Source organism: Triticum dicoccoides, chromosome 7A, assembly GCF_002162155.2.
Source record: "Triticum dicoccoides isolate Atlit2015 ecotype Zavitan chromosome 7A, WEW_v2.0, whole genome shotgun sequence".
NCBI classification, from domain to species: domain Eukaryota; kingdom Viridiplantae; phylum Streptophyta; class Magnoliopsida; order Poales; family Poaceae; genus Triticum; species Triticum dicoccoides.
This window is the reverse complement of record NC_041392.1, coordinates 275,448,643-275,456,566: the sequence shown is the minus strand read 5'-3', so window position 1 is coordinate 275,456,566 and position 7,924 is coordinate 275,448,643.

The window sequence follows — 7,924 nt, the reverse complement described above, 5'->3', positions numbered from 1 at the left end:
AATAATGGCTTATTACCATAGTTGTGGTTTTTGATTATTTGCAATGTGCTTGCTAATATGTTAGGGTTGTGCAGGTGCCGGTGGACCTCCTTTATGATTCCGATGTCATGGCCCGTCCTGTTGGCATCGCCCCGAAGATCGATTCTGATGCCGCTGTCCATCCTGTGGACATCGCCCCAGAGATCGATTTCGATGTCGCGGTCAGTCCTGTGGACATCGCCCCAGAAATCAATTCCCATGCCGCTGTTCGTGCTGTGGTCATTGCCCAAGAGATCGATGACAAGAAATAGTTGGTCGCGCTAATCCTTCAGGGTAGTTTGCATTTCCCTGTGTTTAATTACCAGAACGATGCATGTTATCAAGCCATCTTAGGGCTAGTGCACTGTCTTGTGTGGGCGGATCTTGCTACTTTTGTTTGATAGAGAATCATGCGATGAATCATGCGAACCCTCTCCGAGTTATGGAAACAGATGTATCCTCACCAGCTTTTGATGTAATATATGGCATGCTTAGATGTAAGTTCGAACTATTTATCATATCAGCAGGGCTTGTTTGATGATTCTTAGTGTTAGTAGGCTAGCTACTGTGCGAGCTATAGTACTTGCAAAACACTCACCGAAGAGAAATGTTAGGGCTGATGAGCTCGTGGTACGCTTATACTTATCCCTCGTCGATCGACCAATAGCCCTAGCTCCTAAAATTGTAGGCTTAGCGATCGATCAGAAAATTGTCGACATACATTCAGGCCTCATTTGGTTCATAGGGTAGGAAAATCGTAGAAAAAGTACAGAGAACGCGCAACACAAAATCATAGTAATGCAGAGACGTACTCCCTCCGTTCCAAAATAGATGACCTAGGCGGGCTAGTTTGGCCTAGTGGGTTTCAGTGATATGACGTGGTACAATGTCGTCGAGTCTTCGCGTGTGGTAGCAGTATTGCGGGTACAGTAAGTTTTCTTGAAGAAGCGGAATTCAACGAAGTCATGATGGTTCCTTCGTCCGAACAACTTACAGTGGGAAAGGTTGGGCATGCGATACGACCGGGGTAGACCAGGATAATTTTGTGCATGGCAGGTGGACCAGGATGGTCGACGTCCCACATGTCGGCGAATGAAAGTATTCCTTCCGATATAGAGGACCAGCAACGAGTATTCATCGTTTATTTTTTATGAAAGCTATTGTCTCCACTATTACGACGGAGGATTGTGAAACATGACAGCCCAGTGAACTTGGCTTGTGCACCACTCCCTCCTTCCTCATGTAATGCCCAGGTTACAGCTTTTTCTCACTTTCTCTTTATCTATTACTCTCAAATGTTTTTTACCTTTCTTTTTTAAGACACAATTGTTTTTATGCCTTTTTTTAGAATTATTTTTTTATACCTAGGAGCACGTGTAGAGACGGGCTCTTGCAGAGCCCACTCCTTGACTTTGGCAATGCCTCTCTCTCCTCCACATAAGGAGTACTACTTGCTATGCATGCATGCGGTGGGCAGCTGGCGTCTTGAGGGGCTAGGGCGGTGAGAGCGGGCTCCGGAAGCGGTCCGGACTCCAGCATGGCCCACCTCACATTATCACCATATATTTCTTGGAGTCCGTGCGCGGCAGGTGGGCGATCTCTTCTCCCTCCCCCGTTTCTCTCTTCTCAGCCGACGCCCACCGAGCGATTAGATTTCGGCTATCGACAGTTTATTCAATTACGGTCCCACATGTCAGTGAAACTGCAAGACAACGCGTGTCCCCTCTGGTGAGCGGCGTGCGAGCCGGACTGTCGGGGTTGTGACGCGTACGAGTCGTAAGTGTGCCGCCTTTTCCTTTAGAACTTGCGAAGCGTAACATTTTCGCGCGATCGATCGATAGAAATCCAGAACAAAATGACGAGGGCGGTGCTTTACCGCTCGTTAGGCGGGCTAGTTCGAGTGATATGACGTGCTACAGTGCCGTCCACTTGCTCCATTTTTACGTAAGTAAGAGTTTACACACTTACGCAGGAGGAGTGCGAAACACCGCGGATCTGATTTTGATCGAGGGATAACTGTTGTCTTGCAATTTCACTGCGGCGCCCGACCACCATGTCCGGCCATGAACCCGAGAAAGCCGGCCATTGCCTTTGCCTCCTCCTCATCCGCCTCGATAAGCTCCTCCTTTGGAGCACAGGGTTATGAAGATTTTCGCCTCCACATCGCCGTCAAGCGGCTAATCGGCCGCCGATGTTTACCCCACCAAGCTTGGCGTCGACTGAGTGGTGTAGCGGTGGCCTTCCCGGGACCAGAGCGGCGGCGACCTACCATGTACTACTCTTCCGCACTGCCGGCTGCGCCCGCGCACGCGTGCCGGCTTCGTGGTTGTGGCGGCGGAGGGCGGCCCAGGGGGGGGGGTCTCCTTTGTTTGCTCCTGCGACAGTACGTCAAAGAGAGCTTTGGAGCGCGCCCGGAGCGGAGCTGCCGATGTACCTCGTCTGCTCCTGTGACAGTACGTCCAAGAGACCTTCGGAGCGCCAGGAGGCCATGGTTGATGTGGTGCCGACAGAAGGAAGGGACCGGAGGAGAATAAGTGTGGGTCTTTGGCTATGGCTGGGAGCTGGGGCTCAAGTTAATATAGCGGGCGAATGGCAATGAGCCGCGACAGACGGATGGACAACTGGCGCTGGAGTAGGTTCGTCGGGCATGAATGCAGACGTTGCTTCAGTGACTTAACTGCAGATGCATTTGGGTTACTGACATGTGGGCCCAATGGGCATCTGGCCCGCATGTCAGTGACACACCAATTGCACTTGCAGTTAAGTCCGGTGAATGCGGCATTGACATTCTGGAGAGACGGTGACCGTTTCAGGCGGGAAGCGCGCGCTAGCGATGGAAGGGGTTTCGGTGTGCAGTGGCACTAAGATCGGTCACTCATGATAGTACATACTCCGTACCATACTACTATAGTACCCATATACATGAGCAAGGCGGTCCGAGTATGACCGTTGGTGTTGAGCTAGATGAATACATGCTCGGCGTTCATGTAGGCCTCCATCAAACGTCTAAACAGTAATGTCAGGCACCACCAGGGCGTGCAGGTGATGGGCTCGCCGTTTGCGTTGCGCCATGAGCAGGACTTTGATTTAGAGGGCGACGTGCATGCATTAGCATGCTTTGACAGCGTGAGCGTGAGTGTCTGACGCAAAGTATTTCATTTACATTTGGCTGACGAGGGTGCATTGCATCGCGAGTCTGTGGTTTGATTCCCCACATACGCATAATTTTGGTTTTTACAGTATTTCTTTCTCCATTGACAGGTAGGCCCGCGTAGATAGATAAAGAACATGAGCTGATGAGGCGCATGTGGACTGTTTGACTGGTCAACCAGACAAATACGGAGATATACGCTGAGTCAGTGACCGTATAATCAGCATATCTCGTATACAATGATCAAAGTGAGCTATCAAGACAAGTTCGATGACCGCCAATGCATTTTACTCGGTAATAAATGACCAGGATTGAAGGAGAATCCAAATTTGCTTCGTCTTCTGTCCTTGAGCTCTTGACAAACCAATGCATTATACGATTGTCCGACCACTTCACCCCAGAGCTCTCACCAAGCGCCGTTCATGCCACCGCGCCGCACACTAACAGGTAAGGTAGCAATGGCATCACGCCGTGCCGAGTTCCTCGCTGCCCATCACTGCACACAAAATGGTAGGGAAGCGATGGCATCCTGCCGTGCCGAGTTCATTGCCGCTCACCTCACAACTATGTGGTAGGAATTTGAAGATGCCAAGGCCGAATGGGCGGTAGAGAAAGAGGCGGCCAAAGCCGCATATAGGGAGCGGAAAAGTCAGAAAGCACTCAAGAAAAGAGAGGCCCGCCGCTGCAAGAAAGAAAAGGACGCACGCGTTGCTACGGAGAGGTCGGCGGGGATCCAAGCATGGTGGGGTGTCACGACAAAGCCGGGAAGGAGAACAACGGCGTCTGGCCAGCATGTGAGAAGTAGTAGTACTAGTAGTTAGTGTGTGTGTCTGTGTCTGAGTACGAGCATGTACCAATACTACTAGTTACTACTGTACTTTTTAGAGCAAATTACCAGTACATTAGCCTAGACTAAATGAAAAAATTCCTATCATAAGCATCAAATGTCATCTCTTTCTCTATAGGAATTGAGATGCATGTCATCTCACTTCCTATGATTTTCATATTCCTATCCTATGAACGAAAGGAGGCCTCTGTTGGAGTAACTACTGTAGCTAGTAGTACTACTGGTATAGTAGTTTTTTCAAGAAGCAGAATTCAAAGAAGTCATGATGGTTCCTTCGTCCGAGCAACTTCAAAGTTGGAAGTGGGCCTGTGATTTGACGGCTCATTAGTCATTGTTACTGCGGTGCGACGACCTGGGTGACTCTCCCTTGGAGTTCTGCGTGCATGGCAAGTGGACCAGGATGGTCGACGTCCCACATGTTGGCGAACGGAAGTATTCTTTCCGATATTGAGGAGCAAGGAAACTGCGTGGTATAGTATCACTGCTGATTGGTTCGCAAAAAAATAGTATCACTGCCGATTTATAATTAGTATTTTTTATTTCTGATGAATGCTAGCATTTCAACTCTTACAACGAAGGGTGCCAAACACGGCACGTGCTGTATGTCCCACACGTCAGCGAAAGGAGTGGGACATGAATAGCATGGTAGAGCCCAGCGTAAAAAAACAGCGTGGTAGAGCATCTCCACTTCTTCCACTTCCGGGTCGGAGACCACACGTAGTAGTACTTAGTGGTATGAACGATACAAAGTGCGACCTGGAGAGAAAGACACGTCTAGTTGGAAGGTCTCAGGGCATACACGTAAACAAATATAAAAGTTAATATGTGCCTCCAACTAATATAGTAGTAGTAGAGTACTTAGGCACGTACTCCATAACATCACCGTGCATTTCACGTACAACATTTAGTGGTAGTACATAGTAAGAGACAAATGCCGCCCAAGAGTTCCCTTCTCGACCTACTTTTGGGTGTTTGGTAGAGTGTATGGAGGGTGCATGAGTCCACACTAGTTTAGCACAAATACACTAGAAGCATGCATGAAGAGAGCATGCATGAAGAGGGGTGTTGAGTTGAGCATGCATGAAGAGGGAACAACTATGCTGAGACGAGAACACAACCAAACACACCCTATATGCCACGCATGTTCATACCATTTGTGCCTTTCTACTTCACTTACTACGCTACATTACTCAGGTTCGTACGTCCACTCCTGGATACATGTCCGTCTCGTAGTTCCAGTCCCACGTGTTCTTCATATAGATGGAACGATCCTTGCATAACACGTGCACCTTGATGCTAGATGTCTCGCGTGTTGGCAAAAGGATGAACAAAGCTCACGTAAAAAATAGAGTGGAAGAACATAGATTCCGTACGGCCGAGAAGGAGCAAGGAACCTCGTGGTGGAGCGTCTGCACTCATAATATTTAATATTATTCAGCGATATAAAATTAACCAATCATCTCCACAGTGGACTGGAAGAGTACGAAACACGGCAGCCCAGTGTAGTTACATCATACTAGTACATGGCTAACCCACGCTATCACCCTATTTCTTGGCTTCCGTGCAACACCTATCTCCAGTAATCCAGCAGCCCGTATCGCTTCTCCCTCCTCGTCTCTATCAAAGTGCGGCGGGCTGGCGTTTCTACTGTCTATTGAGGTCGGTTAACTATCACATGTTAGCTACATGCCAAGAGCATTCTAAAAAAATTCCTTTCACGTTTCGTTTTCAAAAAGAAAAAAATCCTTTCACGTACGAATTTGCCTGTATGCTTTCAGCAACTTGCATGTCCTATACTGCTCCTGTTTGATACTCTAACTTAGCTAGAGGTTAGACTAACTCATGACTAACCCTGAACTAACTGTAGCCAAAGAGGTGTTTGGGTGACAGGGTTAGATTGACAATAAATGCACTTCATGGAGAGAGAAAAAGTGATTTTTCAGTGGTCCTAATGAGAACTATCTCCAGTTAGCACCTCTTGGGTGGGATAGTTTTTTTTGGTGGGTTCGGTGCAACTTGCTCCAATTTAAACCCTCATGCTTGGACACTTTAGGGCTATTTGAGCCCCAACTAGCTCAAACTAACTCTAACCCATGGTCCCTGTTTGGATCATGGGGTTAGAGCTAGTTTGGGTTAGTTGGAGGCTCAAATAACCCAAAAGTATCCAAACAGGGATGGTTAGAGTGGGTTAGTTTCATCTAACCCAACTATCCCGATGGAGAGATGCTTATTTGGGTTAGAGTGGGTTAGAAAATAACTCTAACTCTAACTGTGTTAGAGTATCCTTGGATCCAAACAGGGCCTATGGCCAGTCTCGACGCGGAGCAGTCGCGTGCATTGGGAAGCGGCGCTCTCTCGGCCGTCGCGCCACTTCAAAGCCGGCGCCAGTGAGAGGTCGCCTCTACTCTGGCCGGGCATTAATGCAGCACTGACGCTCCAGGGCGACGCTGACCGTTTCACGCGAGAAGCGCGCGCTGGCATGGGAGTATAGGTTTTGAACCGTTTCAGGTGTAGTACTGGTAGTTTGCAAAACTACTCAATTATTGCACTCAGTTTCCTAAGAAATTGTGGTAAAAACGTTACTCCACAGCCCGCTTCCCTTCTCCTTCCTCTTCCACCGCCCGCGCATGTCCGCGGGAAGCAACCGGTCAACCCTTATATAGGAGTGCTAGCACAAAAAGATGCATGCATGACCACTAAAATTTCCATATTAAAGCGCCGCTCCGGCGGGAGTATGGCATATGTTGTTACCTTCGGCCGGCCCATGGCTACCGGGCGACGGTGACCAGAGAAGAGGCGGTGGGAGGGGAATGAATGCAGCTACTGTTTGGGTTCGCCTTCCGGCTTAAATAAATGCGCAACACCACGTGTACCCGCGGGTGCACAAATTGTAACATACGTGTCTTCTTAAGTGGGCGTCACGTGACTGGTGTGTTTGTGAGAGAGATTGTGAGAGACAGAGTGCGTGTGTGCAACTCTACTCTTCGGACATGTACTCAACCTTTTGCATCGGGATATAAGTATAATGGTATTTACTTTAGCTAGTGATTTACGTGGCCATGTTAATGTGGTTGTGTCAAAAAAATGTCACTTCCTGCTCGTGATTTGCGTTATATAATTACAAGCAAGATTCTCGTGCATTGCAGGGAACATCAATATGCATTTTTTTTAAAAACACCTGTTGTGATTGGCCCATGCAGGAGTAATCCCATGTGTAAAAACTAATGATATCTTGAGAATTTTATCCGAAAACTGGTATCTTGAGAATGTCATCGAAAAAATGAAAGATGAGAGATAAGGCGAGGAGGAGTGGGGCGTGGTGGTGACTGGTGGTCAGAATGGGCGGAGGCATGGGGATGGACGGCGCCGGCAGGCGGCAACTGCCACCATGCATGCTAGATTGTTCCAGAGACTTATTCCTTTTTTAATTGCTGAGCAATGAGGTTGCTAGAGATAATGATGTGGAGAGAGGTGCGGGTATCTTTTGTAAAATTATCATAGTTTGCTTTCTATCCTCAGATATAGATCATACGGTCTGTATTACAAGATGGCAGGCACACCATCACTGCCAACTCGTTTTTTTATAAGTGTACAGATGATAAGTTTGCTGACTACTAAAGTAAAGTAGAATTTGTCCATGTTATGCAAGTAAATAAAGGTGATTGTTTATCATACGGGTAAGGTTGGATGAAGGGTGGTAGGAACAAATGCTCCGCCTAGAGCATGTGTGTGTGAGATGGATTCTTAGTGTGTGTGTGTGAGAGAGAGAGATGGAGTCTTAGTTTGTGTGTGTGTGAGAGAGAGATGGAGTCTTAGTGTGTGTGTGTGGGGGGGGTGCGTGCATGCGTGCGTGCGTGTGCGTGTGTGTGTGTTTTTGTGTGTGTGTGAGAGAGAGATGTAGTCTTAGT